A 22,959-nucleotide genomic window follows, 5' to 3' on the forward strand; every position below is an offset into this window, starting at 1 on the left:
GGCCACATAGAAAATACACTAACACTAATGATAACCAATAAGCTAAAAAAGAAAAAAAAAATCACAAAAAAAATCTCATGTTTTAAGGAAGTTTATGAATTTGTGCTGGGCCACATTCAAAGCCATCCTGGGCCACATGCAGCCCACAGGCCACGGGTTGGATAAGCTTACTTTACAAGGATACCTTCCCCTCTCTGCAACCCAAATAAAATGTGATATGCTGTGGTATGGAAGCCCGACAGCACTTTATTTCCAATTCTAGTGACAATTATAGTTGGTCTTGTATCATGGTATGTGCCTCCTCTCCCCATTAGACAAGGTCAAGAGGTTAGGATATTAATTCTTATTGGTCTTTGGACATGGAGATGCCTAGTATAGAACCTTGCAAATATCAAGAACTCAGTTTGAAACTTGCTGACTTATGCTGAACTAGGCTGAACTAAAATTTCAAAAGGGCATTGTCCTTTATTCTGTTATACACTTCACACTGCAAGCCCTCAAATAGTAGCTAGTAATATCACTGACAGCAAAGTACACTCATTCCTGTAACAGTAAGCAACAGGAAGCAGTACTCAACACAATCCATTTACAAAGGCATGAACAAATTTCTTCAAAGACCATGTGTCTTGAAAGTAAATCAGGATTGCCAATAGAGGGAGAGATAAAATGCTTAGTTTTCATACTCTTCTTTTTTTTTTTTGAGACGGAGTTTCGCTTTGTTGCCCAGGCTGGAGTGCAGTGGCACCATCTCGGCTCACTGCAAGCTCCGCCTCCTGGGTTCATGCTATTCTCCTGCCTCAGCCTCCGAGTAGCTGGGACTACAGGCACGCACCACCACGCCCGGCTAATTTTTTGTATTTTTAGTAGAGACGGGGTTTCACCGTGTTAGCCAGGATGGTCTCGATCTCCTGACCTCGTGATCCGCCCGCCTCGGCCTCCCAAAGTGCTGGGATTACAGGCGTGAGCCACCGCGGCCGGCTAGTTTTCATACTCTTTTAAGGTCTTTTGAATGACATGGTAGGTCTGTATTATTTTCAGATTTATCTGCAAGTGACCCCAAAGGTCTGTGATATTTGGTGATTAATGACTTAACTCACACAGGCTTAGGGGAAATACTCAGACAGTAAAAATGTCTAATGACAAACTTTCATCTTTTGTCCTTTCAAACAGAAAGCAACATAAATTGCTACAACTATTTTAGAAAACTGGCCATGCTGTGTCCCAGCAACTTCCCTCCTTCCTAGGTATGTACCCAAGAGAAAGGAACACAACGGCCCACCAAAAGACCGGTACAAAAACATTCATACTAGTTTTATTTGAATTAGCCAAAAAACAGGAATCTAACTAGATACTCATTAAAAAGAAAGTGGATAAATTGTGTTTTACCATGCAATAAAATGGAAACAAGAAAAAGATTCAGGAAACTTTTGCTCCAATCATTGTAAACCACACTCACCAAATGAGAAAGAAACTCAAGGGAACAAATGGTTCGCCAAAATATTTCCATCGTGTCCAACCCTATCTTCCCTGAGAAATTATATGTAGTACTGTGAATAACAAATTTGGGAACCTGGAAAATCATTGTGATGCCTCCTGCCAACCCACAGCATTCTAACATGATGGGCCTCCTTGAATCCCACTTGATAAGGGATAAAAATCTAGATATGCCAGGAATGGTAGCTCACATCTATAATCCCAGCACTTTGGAAGGCCAAGGTGGGAGGATCACTTGAGCCCAGGAGTTCGAGACTAGCCTGGGCAACATGGCAAAACTCCGCTTCTATCAAAAATACAAAATTAGCTGGGTGTGGTGGCATGCACCTGTGTGGTCCCAGCTACTCTAGAGGCTGAGGTGGGAGGATCACCTGAGCCTGGAGAGATAGAGACTACAGTGAGTTGAGATCGCACCACTGCACCCCAGCCTGGGCAAGAGAGTGAGACCCTGTCTCCAAAAAAATAAATAAATAATAAATAAATAAATAAAAAGAACCTTGATATGGTTTGGATCTGTGCCCCCACCCAAATCTCAGGTTCAATTGTAATCCCCAGTGTTGGAGGTGGGGCCTGGTGGGAGATGATTAGATAATGGGGGCAGTTTCTAATAGTTTAACACCATCCACCTGAGTGCTGTTCTCATGATACTGAGTTCTCAAAAGACTTGGTTGTTTAAAAGTGTGTAGTACGGTCCCCCCCACCGTACCCCACTTCCACTTGCCATGTAAGACTTGACAGCTTCCCCTTTGCTTTCTGCCATGATTGAAAGCTTCCTGAGGCCGAGTGCAGTGGTTCATGCCTGTCTCAACACTTTGGGAGACTGAGGTGGGCGGATCACAAGGTCAAGAGATCAAGACCATCCTGGCCAACATGGTGAAGCCCCATCTCTACTAAAAATACAAAAATTACCCCATCTGTACTAAAAATACAAAATTAGTCAGGCGTGGTAGCACACACCTGTAATCCCAGCTACTCGGGAGGCTGGGGCAGGAGAATCGCTTGAATCCGGGAGGTGGAGGTTGCAGTGAGCCGAGATCGCACCACTGCACTACAGCCTGGGCAACAAGAGCAAAACTGCATCTCAAAAAAAAAAAAAAAAATTAGCTGGGCATGGTGTACCTGTAGTCCCAGCTACTCAGGAAGCCGAGGCAGAATTGCTTGAACCTGGGAGGCACAGGTTGCAGTGAGCTGAGATCCCACACTGCACTCCAGCCTGGTGACAGAGCGAGACTCCATCTCAAAAAAACAAGAAAGCGAGCTTTCTGAGGCCTGCCCAGAAGCAGTCACGCCTCCTGTACAGCCTGCAGAAGCATCCATGAGCATATTAAACCTCTTTTCGTTACAAATTACCCAGTCTCAGGTACTTCTTATTTGTTTTTTGAGGCGGAGTCTCGTTCTGTCGCCCAGGTTGGAGTGCAGTGGCACGATCTTTGCTCACCGCAACCTCCACCTCCCAGGTTCAAGCGATTCTCCTGCCTCAGCCTCCCGAGTAGCTGGGATTACAGTCGCCCACCACCATGCCTGGCTAATTTATTTTTTTATTTTTTTGTATTTTTTGTAGAGACAGGGTTTTGCCATGTTTTGGCCAGGCTGGTCTGGAACTCCTGACTTCAGGTGGTCTGCCTGCCTGGGCCTCCCAAAGTGCTGGGATTACAGGTGTGTGCCACGGTGCCCGGCCTCTGGTATTCTTTTTTTTTTTTTTTTTTTTTTTTTTGAGAAGGAGTCTTGCTCTGTCGCCCAGGCTGGAGTGCAGTGGCGTGATCTCGGCTCACTGCAAGCTCCACCTCCCGGGTTCATGCCATTCTCCTGCCTCAGCCTCCCGAGTAGCTGGGACTACAGGCGCCCGCCACCGTGCCCGGCTAATTTTTTGTATTTTTAATAGAGATGGGGTTTCACTGTGTTAGCCAGGATGGTCTCGATCTCCTAACCTCGTGATCCACCCACCTTGGCCTCCCAAAGTGCTGGGATTACAGACGTGAGCCACCACGCCCGGCCAGGTATTTCTTTATAGCAGCACAACAACAAAACTAATATAAACCTGGATAAAAGTTCTTAAATTTTCAGTGTGATGAAATTTGTTCTAAAAACTCTCTTTAAAAAAGGACACCAGGATACATGTTGAATAAAGCCAGCTAAGCTACTTCCTGTTATGCAAATGTACAGCCTTTCCCCCTTTCACCTAAACTATTTAATGCTCCACTTGTTTTTATTTCTGGGTACCTACCACTTACTATCCCAGGCTCTGGTAAAACTGAAGACAGAAGGAAAAGACAGAAAAGTTCCCTGACCTCCTTGAAGGAAAGAAATACAGGTAATAATGATGCCAGGAAGTAAACTAAACAAAGCTTTTCCAACCCTCCAGGTACAACTGTGGAACCACATTCTACCAGTGCTATCTAATAGAACATTCTGCAATGATGGGAATGTTCTATATCTGCACTGTTTAATACAGTAGCCACTAGTCAAATGTGGCTATTGGGTATCTGAACTGTGGCCAGTGAAACTGAGGAACTGAATCTTTCTTTTTTTGAGACAGGGTCTCGCTCTGTCACCTAGGCTGGAATGCAGTGGTGCAATAATGCACGATTCATTGCAGCCTCGATATCCCATTCCCAAATGATCCTCGGCCCCACCTCCACCATAACTCCCCCAGTAGCTGGGACTACAAGCATGTGCTACCACACCTAGCTGATTGTGAGGGGGAGGGGCGCAGATTTTTTGTAGAGACAGAGTTTCACCATGTTGCCCAGTCTGGTCTCAAACTCCTGGGTTCAAGTGAATCTTTTAATTTTAATTAAAATTTAATAAATTTAATGTCTAATTAACATATTTACATAGCCACACGTAGCTAGAAGCTACATTTGACAGCACAATTCTACACATATGTCCATCATAATACTTACCATTTATACTATAGTTCAACTATAGTATACAGTATAGTAATTAGAAATTATACTATAGTTACAACTACTAATTGTAAGCAGCATCAATTTAACAGCTCCTGAAGGGGGAATAAAAAACATTAAACAGGCGGGGCGCAGTGGCTCATGCCTGTAATCCCAACACTTTGGGAGGCTAAGGCAGGTGGATCACCTGAGGTCAGGAGTTTGAGACCAGCCTGGCCAACACGGTGAAACCCCGTCTCTACTAAAAATACAAAAATATTAGCCGGGCATTGTGGCAGGTGCCTGTAATCCCAGCTACTCAGGAGGCTGAGGCAGGAGAATCGCTTGAACCCAGGAGGCGGAGGTTCCAGTGAGTCGAGATCGTGCCATTGCACTCCAGCCTGGGCAACAAGAGTGAAACTCCATCTCAAAAAAAAAAAAAAAAAGGCGGGTGTGGTAGCTCACACCTGCAATCCCAGCACTGTGGGAGGCCGAGGCAGTCCGATCATGAGGTCAGGAGTTCGAGATCAGCCCAAAAAACATGGTGAAACCCCGTCTCTATTAAAAATACAACAATTATCTGGGCACGGTGGCACGCACCTGTAATCCCAGCTACTCAGGAGGCTAAGGCAGGAGAATCGCTTGAACCCAGGAGGCAGAGGTTGCAGTCAGCCGAGATCGCACCACTGCACTCCAGCCTGGGCGACAGAGCGTGACTCAGGCTCAGGAAAAAAAAAAAAAAAAATTAAACGTACATACCAGGGTTTAGACGCATCTGGATTTCAGAGATGCTAAAAGAAAATGGGAAGAAAAGTGTACTTAGAACAGAAGAAATCCAGTAGCCATATTTTCCCCTTGAAGACGAGCAGCCTGTGGAAAATGACTCTGACTATAATACATCTATGCCTACAATAGAGCTCCGCACAAAGAAAGTGTTCAATAAACATTTGCTTAACAAAGTACCAAAATAACCCCCAACTAGTATTCTAAGAACAAGGAATTGGATCTGTTATATTTGTATTCCTAGCACCTACACAGTGCTTAGAACATAATATGCACTAAATATTTATCTTTTAATGGGCATGCAATGATGACAGTGGAAAAAATGGTGGGGCTACAAATAACATTTCAAAGACAGAAGCAGAACTCACTGACTAGAATGGGGAATTGAAAGAACTCTAGTACTATGCACAGAAAAAGGAAAGTCTAGAAGAAGAGTTGAGTTCGAGGAAAGAAGCTAAATGTAAGAGAATAGTATGTGGTGCCTACTACTTAGAAAACTATATACCAGATACTGTAAGAACTATAAAGGTGCAACTTTCCCTCAAGAAGTTAAGGTCCAGCAGAGGATGGGATCTGTATATAACTATAGTGCAAAGAAACGATATATGCTCTAAGAAGGATATTGATGAACTGTTGTGGCTATGTAGAAGACAGAAAAGCATTATTTCCAGAAGCACAGGGTTAGGGTTAAAACAATAAAGCACTACACCAAAGGCAAAAAAGAGGAGGAAAATGGCCAAAGGCAATAGATTGTTAAGGAAAATAAAGATTATTGCAGAAGAAGAAGGCTAGAGATGGATGTAGGAAGACTAGGAGTATTTGACAGAAAAGAAGGAAACAGAATTTGAAGGAGATCCAGACTATCAAATGCCATAACGCAATAAAATATCTGCCAAAAAATCCTAATTATTGTTACCATTCCAAGTCCAGTTCAGGTCCTACCTACTCTCAAATCCTCACAAATTCCTTCAGGCTTCAGTGAATCTCTCCTCCTCATTTATTTCCACTATACCAACAATATACATGTCCACAGACAAGAACTATGTATTATTAAGCTCAGGATTCTGTAGACAGAGCACAGCATCTTTGACATATGGAATATAATATACTCAACTGAGTATAATTATCCTAAAATATTCTCTGGACTGAGTTTATAAATAATGACAGCTTATTTTTCGGTGGCACATCAATGAAAACTACACCACATCAAGATTGGGTTGTGACGGAAGATTGGGTTGTGATGGAAGATTGGGTTGTGATGGGTGGGCGTAGTGGCTCATGCCTGTAATCCCAGCACTTTGGGAGGCCAAAGTGGGTGGACCACCTGAAGTCAGGAGTTCAACCAGCCTGGTTAACATGGTGAAATCCCGTCTCTACTAAAAATACAAACATTAGCTGGGTGTGGTGGTGGGCACCTGTAATCCCAGCTACTCGGGAGGCTGTGGCAGGAGAATCACTTGAACCCAGGAGGCAGAGGTTGCAGTGAGCACCACCACACTCCAGCCTGGGCGACAAGAGCAAAACTCTGTCTCAAAAAAAAAAAAAGAAAAGAAAAGAAAAGAAAAAGAAAAAGATTGGGCTGTGACATCTACTTAAGTGGCCAGAACTTCTCTTTCATTCAGTTTGTTGGGTATCAACTGTGGATCAGATGTTGTATACAAAAGTTTTTCAGAGGAAGACCTCATAGTAAAGGTGAAGGGATTAATTAACTCCAAATAAGAAGTGCCAAAATAAAGGCAGTCATGTGCTGCATAACGATGTTTCAGACAATGACAGAAACAGGCTTTACAGAAATCTTAGACAGGAAAAGGCTTTATAGAAATCTTAAACAGTGATTTTCTGCAAGCATTCCGAATAACAGTTATTTTCTGTTACATGATAATTGTTACGGTTATCTTCTGTTATATAAAAAAGCATGTTATTCATGGGAAAAGGAATTTTTAAAAAAGTATTAAATGTATTACAGAAGCGGGTTTGCACTGTGCACTCAAGTGCCATACTGGCCTCAAGCAGGCCTCTTAACAGTCCTCAACCTAACAGTTACCAAACTCCTCATCAAACTCCTCATTACCTCTGTAAAACAGAGGTCTGGCTGTTGCCATCAGTACAAATGTTTTTGGCTAATGGTCAACTATCTAGATCAACTTCACACTTCTGCTCCCTTATATTGAGCTGGATGCTTTGCATCCAGAAGTCAGTTGCATTTCTTACACACAACTGTCAATTCCTCTGGTAATAATCATTACATGTTTTTCAATTAAATAGTGTACAAACCAATTACAAGAAAGTGCTATTTCTGTAAAAATTACATTGGATGCTTCGGTAAGATTCAACAAAGGTGATGAGTCACTTAAAAAATGTGCCTGTCAAATCAGATGTGTGTTAGATTAGGTTAAAAGACAGGAGACAACTGTAAAAATCTATTATTCTGCACTAGTTTCATAGGTTATCTAAATTATTGCTCTGCTTTCAAGTCGTCGAAACTGAACCTACTGCACACATAGGATGGATTATACAAGTAAGATGACACTGAACTTCAGTCAGCTGAGAAAGGTCCCAGACATACGTCAAAACAGTGGCAACAAGCCAGGCATAGTGGCTCACGCCCGTAATCCCAGCACTTTGAGAGGCTGAGGCAGAGGTTGTAGTGACCCAAGATCGTGCTACTGCTCTCCAGCCTGGGTGACAGAGTGAGACGTGGTCTCAAAAAAAAAAAAAAAAAATTTGAGGACTATTATAAATAGTGATGCGATGATATTATATCATTTCCATGCAATGACATATCATTTTCAAATGATATAATGAGGCGGGTGGATCATTTGAGGTCAGTAGAGACCAGCCTGACCAAAACGGTGAAACCTCATCTCTACTAAAAATGTAAAAATTAGCCGGTGTGGTAGTGTGCGCCTGTAATCCCAGCTACTTGGGAGGCTGAGGCAGGAGAATTGTTTGAACCTGGGAGGCAGAGGTTGCGGTGAGCCAAGATCACGCCACTGCGCTCCAGCCTGGGAGACAGAGCAAGACTCCATCTCAAACAAATACTGACAATCGAAAGTATGCCTTAGGTTGGGCACGGTGGTTCACGCCTGTAATCCCAGCACTTTGGGAGGCCAAGGTGGGCAGATCATGAGGTCAGGAGTTTGAAACCAGCCTGGCCAAAGCAGTGAAACCCTGTCTCTACTAAAGATACAAAAATTAGCCAGGCATGGTGGCAGGCGCCTGTAATCCCAGCTACCTGGGAGGGAAGTTGACACACAAGATTCCCTTGAACCCGGGAAGCGGAGGTTGCAGTGAGCCGAGATCACACCACTGCACTCCAGCCTGGGCGACAGAGCAAGACTCCATCTCAAAAAAAACGAAATAAGAAAGAAAAGTACGCTTTATGGCAAAATAGTTATATGTGCATTCGTATTCGATTGCTTAGAGCTTTACCAATTTTAAAAATTAATTTTCCAATTATGGACTCCAAACCATCAAATAAGGGGAGCTCCAACAAGAACACCCTGCTAACACTATTCCTTCAAGTCTCTACATAAAGGCTACCTCCTGATAAAAGCCCCAAGGATACTAACCACCTCTTCAAAATACCTTCAACTAATGCTAGACTGCTATTGGTTTTAACCTCAAAACACTTTTAAAAGCCAAATGCATTATAAATAATGAAAATTACATGACTTTCCTCTTTCAATCTTGATGCTCAATAAGTAAAACAAAACGAGCTCAATAAATCAATGCAGAGTTAGATCTTACAAAGACAACATGCCTATGAAAACATAGGTCTTTCAAAAAAATCTGTGAAAATCCAAGGCTAAGCAATTTAAGGAGAGAATTTATACCTTAATGGAGGAGAAATAAGCAGAAAATAAGTCAAAGTATGTGAAACAAACTAAAAAAGAAAGGAAATATATATGGACCAATTTTAACAAAAATTCAGTTATCCCAGACAAGTGCTAGACTGGTTCTAAAAAGGAAAACGTTAAAACTCAATTTCAACATTAATGATACATCCACTAATCTTACCCACTGCTACATTTTATTATATATAAAGGAAACATTCATGAAACCAGGAAGTACACATCATGGTCTTTTCTTTAAAGTACCTTACAATCCAGTTGTGTACACTGGAATTAATACATGAAAACTTTATGTCCAGAGATTAGGACAATAAGTGTTCAATAAATGTTTGCTGGTCTCATTAAGAGTTAAACATCTGAAGATCCTACATTATTAACTTATCAAGGCAACAGGCAAGATGTGACAATTCAGACTCATGATGACCAAATGAACTATACAAATCAAAATAGCTACAAATGTTCAAAGAAAACAGTACCCATTTCAGACTGAAGAGGTTATGTTTTACACAGGAGATAGTATATGAACTACATCTGAAAAAATTAGTGGGGTTACAGTAAAGTTGTGTGACCAAAAAGAAGAGGGCACTCAAATGTGGTTAAAAACACTTGAGGCCCAATGGCCCACACCTGTAATCCCAGCACTTTGGGAGGCTGAAGCGGGTGGATCACTTGAGGTCAGGAGTTTGAGATCAGCCTGGCCAACATGGTAAAACCCCATTTTACAAAAAATACAAAAATTAGCCGGACGTCATGGTGCACGCCTGTAATCCCAGCTACTAGGGAGGCTGAACGAGAATCACTTGAACCCAGGAGGTGGAGGTTGCAGTGAGCCAAGGTCATGCCACTACCCTCCAGCCTGGGTGACAGAGTGAGACACGTCTCAAAAAAAAAGAACAACAACAACAACAAAAAACACTTGAGGACTATTATAAATAGTGATACAATGATATTGTATCATTTCCATGCAATGACATTAAATCATTTTCAAAGTGCTTTCATGTTTATCATTTTACTGACTGGACATCACAACCACCCAGTGAATTCACAAACCAGAGAACTATACACTTGAGGAGAAACACAGAAAAAGAATATCTAAGCCTGGGCAACATGGCAAAACCCATCTCTACTAAAAATACAAAAATTAGCCAGGCGTGGTGGCGCGTGCCTGTAATCCCAGCTACTTGGGAGGCTGAGATGGGAGAATCGCTTGAATGCGGGAGTCAGAGGTTGCAGTGAGCCGAGATCACACCACTGCATTCCAGCCTGGGCAACAGAGCGAGGCTGTCTCAAAAAACAACAACAACAACTAAATGCAGTATTCCATGTGGACAGTGAAAGAGATGTGTTAATACTACTTACTACCTGCAATAAGTTCATGGATGTCCTACTTCAAATCCTAATCAGGGGTCTTACCATTTTTACTAAAAGACCGTATTTCACTATCTAAGACAACCAACTACAGACAGCTAAATACAGAGTAAACTCTGAGACAGTAATCACTTATTCTATTAAAGTTTGTATATTCGCAAATTCATCTACCTAAAGTTTTCCCCTTGAGTCTGAGCCTAATTACAATAGATTTTCCCTACTTTACTAGAGATTAGAATGAAAAATCTATTAACACAATCATCCTTAGAGTGCAACAAATTGAGCCATTTACCCTAGACCCAAACTTGGGAAGCCCTTTGCAGTTGTTACAGAAACCAGAAAAGTAGTCTTGCAAAGAATCAGCACAAGGGCAAAAAGTTAAATCAGTATCAACACATATACCTTCCCTCAATGCCTTTTTATTATGTATAAAACAGTGTGGGTTATCTCTCTTCCGACTTCCAATGTCCTCCCTATCAACCATTAAATGTTAATACTTATTTTTGCCAGATAAAATATAAAAGGGGGCCGGGCATGGTGGCTCACACCTATAATCCCAGCACTGTGGGAGGCCGAGGCAGGTGGATCGTTTTGAGCTCAGGAGTTTGAGACCAGCCTGGGCAACACGGCAAAACCCCACTTCTACAAAAAATTACAAAAATTAGCAGGACATGGTGGCACACACCTGTAGTCCCAGCTACTCAGGAGGCTGAGGCTGGAGAATTGCTTCAATCAGGGAGGCAAGGCTGCAGGGAGCCAAGATCATGCCACTGCACTCTAGCCTGGGCAATAGAGTGAGAACCTGTCTCAAAAAAATTAATCAATTAAATTAAACATAAAAGGGGTTGAATAAAACTATAAGAAGTAGAGATTTTGGCTAGGCACAGTGGCTCACGCCTATAAACCCAGCACTTTGGGAGGCCAAGGCAGGCGGATCACCTGAGGTCGGGATTTCAAGACCAGCCTGACAAACATGGAGAAACTCCGTCTCTACTAAAAATACAAAAATTAGCCATGTGTGGTGGCAGGTGCCTGTAATCCCAGCTACTCGGGAGGCTGAGGCAGGAGAATCGTTTGAATCCAGGAGACGGAGGTTGCAATGAGCCAGGATGTGCCATTGCACTCTAGCCTGGGCAACAAGAGCAAAACTCCAGCCCAAAAAAAAAAAAAAAAGGAAAAGAAAAAGAAGAAGTAGAGGTAAGATTTAGGTAGGGGCTCAATATACAACTTATAAAAGAACATTCATTCATTCAACAAGTATTTATTCTATACCTACCAAGGTTGGAAATAATAATGGTTAGCGTTCTTCTACATCCCAATATACCCTATTTTTACTCCTGCCACCCTTCAGGGCCCCTATCTATAAAATGGAACTAATAACTACTCTCACAGAGGTGTAATGGATTAAATGTGGCAACCAAACTTTAAAGTGTTCTGTGCTCAAATAAAGTAACATTAGAAGACCAAAAAGTTTTCACAACAGCGTGTTTAAAAAAAAAAAAAAAAAAAAAGGCCGGGCACAGTGGCTCACGCCTGTAATCCCAGTACTTTGAGAGGCTGAGGCAGGCGGATCACCTGAGGTCAGGAGTTTGAGACCAGCCTGGCCAACATGGTGAAACTCCATCTCTACTAAAAATGTAAGAAAACACTGGGCATGGTGGCAGGTGCCTGTAATTCTAGCTACTTGGGAGGCTGAGGCAGGAGAATTGCTTGAAACCGGGAGGCGGAGGTTGCCGTGAGCCAGGACTGCGCCATTGCACTCCAGCCTGGGTAACAAGAGCGAAACTCTGTCTCAAAAAAAAAAAAAGCCTCAAAATGTAACTATATATACAGTATGCTAATATTTACCCCTGGACAGGAAGCAGCCTAAAACATCTCTGTATCCCTCAAGGTATTTGGCATATTGCCCTTCATCGAACAAGGGTTCAGTAAAAACAACTTTTTGTCTAATGTATGGAGTACTGTAGTCATTTTAATAATCTGGCAAAGAAGAATGAATAACAGAAACTAGTATTTACTGCTGCCTATTATGTACCAAGTACTGTGTTGGGCACTTCACCTATGTTATTTAGTTTAATTTTCACAGTCACTATATGAGGTATGTATTAACCAAAAAATCAGGAGTGGATTTTCATTTTCCAAGAATCAGAACATAATAAATCTAGACTAAAAACTGAGCAACATATCTTACATTTGGCAGCATTTGCTTATTTCACATCAAAAGAATTAAGGGGGCCGGGTACAGTGGCTCACACCTGTAATCCCAGCATTTTGGGAGGCCGAGGCAGGCGGATCACGAGGTCAAGAGATCGAGACCATCCTGGCCAACATGGTGAAACCCCCGACTCTACTAAAAATACAAAAATTAGCCGGGCATGGTGGCGTGCACCTATAATCCCAGCTACTCGGGAGGCTGAGGCACAGAATTGCTTGAACCCAGGAGGCAGAGGTTGCAGTGAGCCGAGATCGTGCCACTGCACTCCAGCCTGGGCAACACAGTGAGACTTTGTCTAAAAAATAAATAAATAAATTTAAAAAAATAAAAGAGGTTCTCCCTCAAAAGATACATTTTTCCAGAAGAACTCCTGAAAGGTAATAAAATAGAGGAAGTAGGGACTGAGGAAAGAAATGGCTAGTAGGAAGCTACATAACTGAAGAGCTGTGAAACACCCTTGCCAATGTCCCCTCTCTACCTTCTTTCAACAAGACTAATGCAGCATTTACCAAGCCCTGGCTCTCTGAAATAATTCAGACATCCTTACTCCTCATGATGTTGAGGCCACAGAAGTGGGGCAAGGTGCCAATTAACTGTAGCTTCCGTGAGGAATAGGGAATCTCACCACTCAGAAGGCAAGCAATCCACATATTCAATAGAAAAATACTGCATTCCAGGCAAAAGACATAAAGACATCAAGTTTGAAACAAAACTGTATAGGAAGCTATACATGCCAGAGCATAGCGTTTGAGGCAGGAGAGAGACAATGTGAGGTTGGAGAGGTGGGTGGGCAGAGACTATATCAAGGAGAGCCTGATGGGCAAGATGAGGGAATTCAGTCTACTTTCTCTTTCCGTTACCAAGACAGCACCAGTGCAGACTTTCAAGTAGGTGAGTGATATGATCTAAATCATATTTTATATCACACTGGCAACTGGAGATAAATATACAAACTGGACAAGACCCAACTATCTGTCTTGGGAGCCCGGGTGGATCTCAGAAAACTAAGTTTCAGGAAAAGATGTACTTCACATTAGACATGCTGAGTGTAAGGTACCTATAGAATATTCAGGTGTAGATTTCCAGCAGATTGCAACGGACACTAAAGCCTGGAGGGAAAAGTCATGGAAGAATTTAAGCCGGGCATGGTGGCTCATACCTGTAATCCCAGTCCTTTGGGAGGTCAAGGCAGTTGGATCGTTTGAACCCAGGAGTTCTGAGACCAGTCTGGGCAAAACAGAGAAACCCCGTCTCTACAGGGTGAGGACACAGTGAGCTGTGATCGTGCCACTGCACTCCAGCCAGGGCAACAGAGTGAGACTCTGTCTCAAAAAGAAAAAAAAAGAATTTAGAAATTCAGAAAAACATCTGTATGTAAGTGCAACTGAAATCCTTGGGGTAACTGAGGTACTTCATGGAGACAATGACCTATGATAATCCTTGGCTAAGAAGTCAAAACCAGGTAACAGCAGTGTGTAAGGAGTAAGCAGATCATCAAGAAGCCCACACGGGAGGGAGAGAAAGAAATACAAGAGAAGGACACGGAGAACAAGGATGACAATGGAATACACTGGTTCAAGGAGATAGTGATTAACAGTGTCAGGTGCAACAAAAATGTCAAGTAAAATTAGGAATAAATGAATTCACTAGATGCAGCACACAAGAGGTCACAAGCATTCTCAGCAAAAACAGTTTAAGCAGTGGTGGGGATGGGAAGCCAGAAAGCAACAGCTAAAATTTGAAAAGTGAGTGAGAGACTACACGTAAATCGCTCTTTCAGAAGTTTCAACGAGAAGGGGAGAAGTTAGGTAGCTAGGAGAGGATTGGACATGTGGTTCAGGGAGGGTTTCCTAGGATGAGAATCTTAGGCATAAGATAACGGGCAGAGAAAAATGAAGGAATCAAAAGTGAGACCCTGAGGATGCAGCAACATTACTCAACCCGGGCACTACTGACATTGTGGACCAGGTCATCCTTTGTCATGGGGCCGTCCTGTGCATTGTAGGATATCTAGATGCCTCTACCCATTAGATGCTAGCAGCACATGCATCACCACCACCTCCCAATTCTGACAACCAAAAATGTCAGCAGACACTGCCAAATGTCCCCTGGAGGCAAAATCTTCACCCCTCCTCCCCAGGTGGACAGCCACTAGGAACAGAATGGGGAGAATGAAGGGAAATAACTGATGGGAAAAGACTGCCAAAGAAGCAGCAGTGAAGCCTAAGGCCCCTGGCAAAGGACTGCTTCAAACAGCAGAAGAAGCATCTCATCCTCTGAGACAGGAGGAGAGAGCAACACTGGAGAGGGAGGGATGACAAACTGGTAGATGGAGCCAGAAGTTGAAGAAAATCAACCAGATGGCTCAAAGTTCTCAGTGAAGTGGAGGCAAGGTCATGTGCTGAGTATGAGTGGTGATAATTTAGTGGCAGATTTGAAAACTGTGGCTGGAGTTTGTAACAACTGTCAGGGTCTGGTAGCTGGCAGGTCACACTAGGGAATACCGACTGAGGCTGGAAAACAGCATACTCCCTTCTTCACCGAGAACGTTAAAATGTATTATAGCTTCCCACAGAAATCACATACTATATATTGATTACTGTTCCAAAGAACTCACAAGTCTATATGAATTTCAACTGCATAATGGAGAGAACAGACTCCTCAGGTTCACCTGGGAAACAAATCCATTTTTTAAATAACATAGTTCCCATCAGATAATGTGAACTGTGCCCTACACAATCAATGTTCAAGTGAACTTTTGGTAAATAATCTGTTCAAGATGGGGGTTGTCTGTGGTTATAACTACTTCCCAGTTCTTTTTTTTTTTTTTGAGACAGAGTTTCGTTCTTGTTGCCCAGGCTGGAGTGCAATGGCGCGGTCTCAGCTGACGGACTGTAATCTTTGCCTACCAGGTTCAAGCGATTCTCCTGCCTCAGTCTCCCAAGTAGCTGGGATTACAGGTGCCCACCCACCATGCCTGGCTAATTTTTTGTGTAGATACGGGGTTTCACCATGTTGGCCAGGCTGGTCTCAAACTCCTGACCTCAGGTGATCTGCCCGCCTCGGCCTCCCAAAGTGCTGGAATTACAAGCCTACTTCCTGGTTCTTAACTGGCAGAACTACCTCCTGACCAACAGTCAGGAAGAAAACTAGAATAGAAAGGAGTGGCTGCAAAGACACAAAAATGTATTAAATGAGATTCTTCACATGATAAACACCTGCTCACCCCTGCCCTCTAAATCAAGGGCTGCAAATGCAAATGATTACAGGACCAGGAAACTGGAGAAGCTTCCTGTTTAGTCTGTTCTCACACTGCTTTAAAGATACTACCCAAGACTGGGTAATTTATTTTATAAAGGAAAGCGGTTTAATTGACCCCCAGTTCCGTATGGCTGGGGAGGCCTCAGGAAACTTACAATCATGGCAGAAGGGGAAGCAGGCACCTTCTCCACAAGGCAGCATGACACAGAGTGTAAAGGGGGAAGAGCCGCTTATAAAATAATCAGATCTCATGAGAACTCACAGGAACAGCATGGGGGAAACGGCCCCCATGATCCAGTCACCTCCCACTAAATCCCTCCCCTCGACATGTGGGGATTACAATTCGAGATTAGATTTGGGTGGAGACACAGAGCCAAAATATATCAGTTGTCTGAAGCCTGGGCCTGGGAAAGAAGCTGGAGGTGAACCACCAGCACAAAGACAAAGACAAAGACATAAAGGACTGCCCCTGAGTGAAAAAAGAAAAAGAAAAGCGGCTGGGCGCGGTGGCTCAAGCCTGTAATCCCAGCACTTTGGGAGGCCGAGACGGGCAGATCACGAGGTCAGGAGATCGAGACCATCCTGGAGAACACAGTGAAACCCCGTCTCTACTAAAAAAAATACAAAAAACTAGCCGGGCAAGGTGGCGGGCGCCTGTAGTCCCAGCTACTTGGGAGGCTGAGGCAGGAGAATGGCGTAAACCCGGGAGGAGGAGCTTGCAGAGAGCTGAGATCCAGCCACTGCACTCCAGCCTGGGCGACAGAGCGAGACTCCGTCTCAACAAAAAAATAAATAAATAAATAAATAAATAAATAAATAAATAAATAAAAAGAAAAGCTACAAACACCAGCCCAGGGCTGTGCATAGAAAGTGACCCAAACAGGCTGGATGCAGTGGCTCATGCCTGTAATCCCAGCACTTTGGGAGGCCAAGACGGGCGGATCCCTTGAGGTCAGGAGTCCGAGATCAGCCTGACCAACATGGTGAAACCCTGTCTCTACTAAAAATACAAAAATTAGCAGGGCGTGGTGGCACGTGCCTGTAATCACAGCTACTCAGGAGGCTGAGGCAGGAGCATAGCTTGAACCCAGGAACTGGATTAGCAGTGAGCCAAGATTGTGCCATTGCAGTCCAGCCTGGGCAACAGAGCAAGGCTCCATCTCAAAAAAAAAAAAAAAAAAAAAGTGATCCAAACAGAAGGGAAAACCCCAAGTCTGTTCTACACAAATATGGAGTCAAAATTTACACTACTTTGCAGGTGCTGGAGACCCATCTGAGAATAGACCAAAACCTCTCTAGACGCAGTGAACCCAAAGGGTCCCATCAGAGACAAATGCAAAACCAGACCAAAAGAGCATCCCACAACCCAGGCATAGGGAAACAATTCTCAAATTGTCAAATATTGCACACCACACGGAGAAACAGCAAAAATCTTGGAGGGAAGAAGGGAAGCCAAATGGGAGACTTCATTCCTCAAAAATTACAGCTAAGAAAATAATCCAAACAGGACTTAAACGTAACTATATTTTAAAATGTCCCAAGAAAATGCCCTTGTGAAAATTTAAAAGCAGATTTGAAAGAAAATTTAAAAACAGATTTGAAAGAAAATGTAACAGAAATTCTTAAATTTGAAAATATATTCAAGGTGGGGCACAGTGGCTCATGCCTGTACATCATAGCACTTTGGGAGGCCGAGGTGGGAGGATTACTTGAGACCAGGAGTTCAACACCAACCTGGGCAACACAGCAAGACTCCATCTTTAAAACACGTATATATATATAAAACACATATATATATATAAAACACATATATATATATGTTTATACACACATATATATTTGTATAAATATCAATATTTACATATTTGACTATTTATATATAGCCAAATGTTTTTAGTGAAACCCTCAATAAGTTAACAAATTAACTGCACAGCTAAAGAGGAAATTAGTGAATCGTAGATGTCAAGAAATTACCCAGAAGAGAGAGAAATGTAAATTAAAGAAAACTTAAACAACATGAAGGATGTGATGAAAAATCCCAAAACATATCTAAATAATGGTTCCATAAATGGAAAATGGAGACAAAACTATTTTAAAAGATAATGGCTACGATTTTCTCCCACAGCTGAAGACATCAGGGGTCCTCGGACTAACGGAATACATCAAATAAAAGCAGGATACATAAAACAAATCCACACCTAGAAATATCGCAAAAAAAAAAAAAAAAAAAAAACCTGAAGATCAAAAAAACAAGGAAATAAACAGCAACTCAAAAGTACTGTAAATAAAAAATAAATAAATAAATAAACAAGGAAAAGATCTTAAAAGTAGCTCAAGAGGAGAGAGAATTACCTCCCTATAACGAAATTACAACTAAACTGACTGTTGACTTCTCATTAGCAAATAAAAATACGCCAGGTGCAGTAGTTCACAGCTGTAATTCCAGATCTTTGGGAGGCTGAGGAGGATCACTTGAAGCCAGGAGTTCCAGACCAGCCTAAGCAACAAAATGAAACCCATCTCCACCAAAAAATTAAGAATTAATGAGAGCTAAATGATAAGAACTTACGAACACAAGGAAACAACGAACACTGGGGTCTACCTGAGGGTGGAGGATGGGAGGAGGGAGAGGAGCAGAAAAAATGACTATTGGGTACTGGGCTTAACACCTGGATGATGAAATAATATGTACAACAAACCCCTGTGACATGTGTTTACCTATGTAACAAAAGTTCATATGTACCCCCAAACTTAAAATAAAAGTTAAAAAAAAATTTACAAATTTGTCAAAACACAGGAGAATAACATCGAAGTACTCACGGAAAGTAATTAACCCAAATTCTGGACCCAGCTCAACAATCATTCAAGAGAAAAAGTGAAGTACAGACACTTTCACAAACACCAAGCCCAAGTTTACTATTAAAGGGTCCTTACTGAAATAATTATTTAAGAACATTTTTTAATAAAGAAGGAAGAAATAGAGTGCAGGAAGAATGGTGACCAAAGAAACCTGAAAAACACATGAGTAAATATTCACTATTTTTATAGGTGTAAGGTGGCTTAAGTAAGGCAAAACTAACACATAAATAACATGGAAGAGGGGCTAATGGTTAAGGAGTAATTCACTCCAAACTCTTGGTCTTATTCAGGAGGACAGGAATAATAATTGAGCTTAGACTTAAGGAAATGCTCATGTTAAAATTTTAAGAGTAACCAAATTTCTGGCTTAAACCCTGGAACAAGAGAACTACAATGAAAAAGAGCTGAACTAATTTCAAATTCAAGACTTTCTTTAAACTCAACAGAGCACTGGGCGCGGTGGCTCACGCCTATAATCCCAACACTTTGGGAGGCCAAGGCGGGCGGATCACGAGGTCAGGAGATCGAGACCATCCTGGCTAACACGGTGAAACCTCGTCTCTACTAAAAATACAAAAAAAGTAGCCAGGCATGGTGGCGGGCGTCTGTAGTCCCAGCTACTCGGGAGGCTGAGGCAGGAGGATGGCATGAACCCGGGAGGCGGAGCTTGCAGTGAGCCAAGATCACGCCACTGCACTTCAGCCTGGGCGAAAGAGCAAGACTCCATCTCAAAAAAAAAAAAAAACCAACAGAGCAACCAGTTGGCTCAAAAACTAAGGAGCGTACCTGAAGGGAGAAAGAAGACAACCATATGCTCACCTCTCAGAGAGTACAGCTGGACACCAAAAAGAACGGGTAAATGGGTGAAATCTGATGTGGCTTGCTGAAAAGATAGCGTGAAACCACTGGGAGTCACAGAAATTGAGGATATGGTACCCCAACTTCCTGCAGGGCCTTCCTCCTCCAACCCCCCCACCCCACGCACTCAGAGCTCTAAAGAGCTCTGAGGTATGCTCATTGTGATGCAAACCTGGGGGTGGGCAGCAGCTAAGCCTGAGAGGCTGGACACTACCCTCAAATCACTCTACCCTATCTCCACTAGGGAAGACAAGCCTTCACTGTGACAGAAGGGACAATGGTTACTTCTACCCTTAAGACAACAGTGAAAAAGCAGGGAGGAGGGATGGGTGCCCGAGTCCTGGGAGAGGCATAGCATTCCACATTGAGCCCACTACAACAGCCAGGGAAGGGGCAAGATCCTGAAACTCAGGCCTGAAACTGAGGCTTAATCAAGAAGAGACCACATCCTACCACCCCTCCCCACCTCCAAGCAAACAAACTTCCAGGAACAGTAAGAGCAGAATATCACTGAGAAAGGGACGGGAGAAAATCAAGAACATATAAAGAGACCCTCACTAAAGCACACTCAAAGGGGAGACCTGAAATTTACACTGGAACAGACACTGTTCTGGTAAACCAATTTCCACTCTGATCACAAAGTATCTCTAAGAGAATTTGAAAACTGGGGTACACTAGGTTAACCATAACACAAAAAACCTCAAATCCAGCCCAATGTAACAGTGAAAAGGAGGCCTAGCATGACTAACACCATTTTGCTTCTAAGCCCCCACCACCACCCAGTGATACCATCTAAACCAATTCCCACTCTGATCACAAAGTATCTCTAAGAGAATTTGAAAACTGGGGTACACTAGGTTAACCATAACAACACAAAAAACCTCAAATCCAGCCCAATGTAACAGTGAAAAGGAGGCCTAGCATGACTAACACCATTTTGCTTCTAAGCCCCCACCACCACCCAGTGATACCATCTAACTATGGGAGACATTCAGTCTATAGTTTATAGTTTAAAGCAAATAGTCCCTTCTGAAAACTAACCTCTGAAGAGATAAGGGCAGTGTACACACAAATAACAATGTTGTTAACGATTTCTTTTTTCTTTTTTTTTTTTTTTTGAGACAGGGTCTCACTCTGTCACCCAGGCTAGAGTGCAGTGGCACAATCATGGCTCACTGCAGCCTCGACCTCGTGGGCTCAGGTGATCCTCCCACCTCAGCCTCCTGAGTAGCTGGGACCACCGGTGTGTGCTACCACACTTGGCTAATTTTTTTATTTTTGATAGAGACGGTGTTTCGCCATGTTGCCCAGGCTGGTCTTGAACTCCTAGGCTCAAGTTATCTGCCTGCCTCAGCCTCCCAAAGTGCTGGGATTACAGGAGTGAGCCACCATGCCCAGCCATGTTAAAGATTTATAGTATTGTGACCTGACCAAGGACAAAGAAGTTTCACAACCTCCACAGACCCTCACTGCCACCCAGATGTCTGTGGTCATCATAGTCACCTCTTGACCTCAATCTCCTCCTTCTTCTCTCTTCCTCTAACATAAAAGGAGGCTAAAATTCATATTAACTTAAGATGGCTCTTTAGGACATTACTAGTCCACCAACTTCTCGGGTTGCTGGCTCCCTAAATAAAATTGCTTTCTTTGCCCCAACACCTTGTCTCTTAACTTATTGGCTGTCATGTGGTGAGTAGTACAACCTTGGACTTGACTACACCAATTCCTAAATAAACTAACTCAAATACCAGCACTAATGGCCTAGCAGAAGGAAAGACATACCCATTTATAGACAAAAAGATTATACGGAGATTGAAGTGGGTGGATCACCTGAGGTCAGGAGTTCGAGACCAACCTGACCAACACAGTGAAACTCCATCTCTACTAAAAATACAAAATTAGCTAGGTGTGGTGGCACATGCCTGTAATCCCAGCTAATTGGGAGGCTGAGGCATGAGAATCGCTTGAACCCGGGAGGCAGAGGTTGCAGTGAGCCAAGATAGTGCCACTGTGCTCCAGCCTGGGCAACAAGAGCAAAACTCTGTCTCAAAAAAAAAACAAAACAAAACCAAAAAAAAGATGATATGGTCAGGTGCAGTGGCTCACACCTACAATCCTACCACTTGGGGAGGCCAAGGCAAGAGGAGCCTGAAGATATGACTGAATTGCTGTGATCTCATGATAAAACATGAATGGACAAAGGAGTTGCTGCTTATGGAAGAACAAAGGAAGTGTTTTTCTGAGATGGAATCTACTTTAAACATTTCTGAAGCCTTAAACATTTTTGAAATGACTATTTCAAAAATAGACTATTCTATAAACTTAGTTGATAAAGCAGCAGCAGGCTTGGAGAAGTAGTTCTAATGTGGGTAAAATGCTATCAAACAGCATCGTATGCTACAGAGAAACCTACAATGAAAGGAAGAGTCAACAGATATGGCAAACTTCATTGCTGTCCTATTTTAAGGAACTGCCACAGATCCCCCAACCTTCAGCAACCACCACCCTGATCAGTCAGTCACCATCAATACTAAGGCAAAACCCACCACCCGCAAAAAGGTTATGGGTCACTGAAGGGTCAAATGATTGCCAGCATTTTTTGGCAATAAATGAAAGTATGTGCTTTTTTTTTTTTAAGACATAATGCTATTGCACACTTAATAGACAACAGTATAGTGTAAACAAAGCTTTGTTTTTTTTTTTTTTTTGGAGACCGAATCTCACTCTGTCGCCCAGACTGGAGTGGAGTGCAGTGGTGTCATCCCAGCTCACTGCAATCTCCACCTCCTGGCTTCAAGTGATTCTCCCGCCTCAGCCTCCTGAGTAGCTGGGATTACAGGTGCGAGCCACCACACCAAGCTAATTTTGTATATTTAGTAGAGACGGAGTTTCACCATGTTAGCCAGGCTGATCTCGAACTCCCGACCTCTGGGGATCTGCCTGCCTTGGTCTCCCAAAGCGCTGGGATTATGAGTGTGAGACACCACACTCAGCCAACAAAGCTTTTATATGCACTGAGTAACCAAAAAATTTGTGTGACTTGCTTTACAGCAATATTTGCTTTATTGTGGTGGTCTAAAACAAAACTATCTCCAAAGTATGCCTGTATTGTACAACGAAGATACATGCACGCATGCACACACGCGCACGCGCACGCGCACACACACACACACACACACACACACATACCCCTATTATGAAACAGAACTCAGCATTTCAATGAATTCATGCAATAAATCATGAAAAAAAACTCAGAGATGTCACTCTGGTAGTTGTCATCTTTGGCTTCCCCTTCGTCTGCCATACTGTAAATGTTGGTAGAAAAGATTCTGGGGCCCCACAGAGAGCTATTAGCACCTACTCATTTACCAGTGTGGATGCA

The 22,959-nt window shown here is 42.8% G+C and overlaps 1 protein-coding gene across 5 annotated transcripts in view; it reads right to left on the reverse strand.

Annotated features, from left to right (window-relative positions):
• Positions 1–22,959, reverse strand: part of CDKL5 (cyclin dependent kinase like 5) — a 225,932-nt gene that overhangs the window by 189,980 nt on the left and 12,993 nt on the right. For 2 of the 5 annotated variants that reach the window (XM_031660485.1, XM_031660486.1), the window contains exon 1: positions 19,539–20,674. The exons of the other annotated variants lie outside the window; for them this stretch is intronic. The gene's annotated coding sequence lies outside the window, so the exon portion shown is untranslated. Of the gene's footprint in view, positions 1–19,538; positions 20,675–22,959 lie in introns of those variants that run through there. 5 annotated transcript variants of the gene reach the window in all.

The sequence above is a fragment of the Papio anubis genome, chromosome X, assembly GCF_008728515.1.
Source record: "Papio anubis isolate 15944 chromosome X, Panubis1.0, whole genome shotgun sequence".
In the NCBI taxonomy this organism is placed as follows: Eukaryota; Metazoa; Chordata; class Mammalia; order Primates; family Cercopithecidae; genus Papio; species Papio anubis.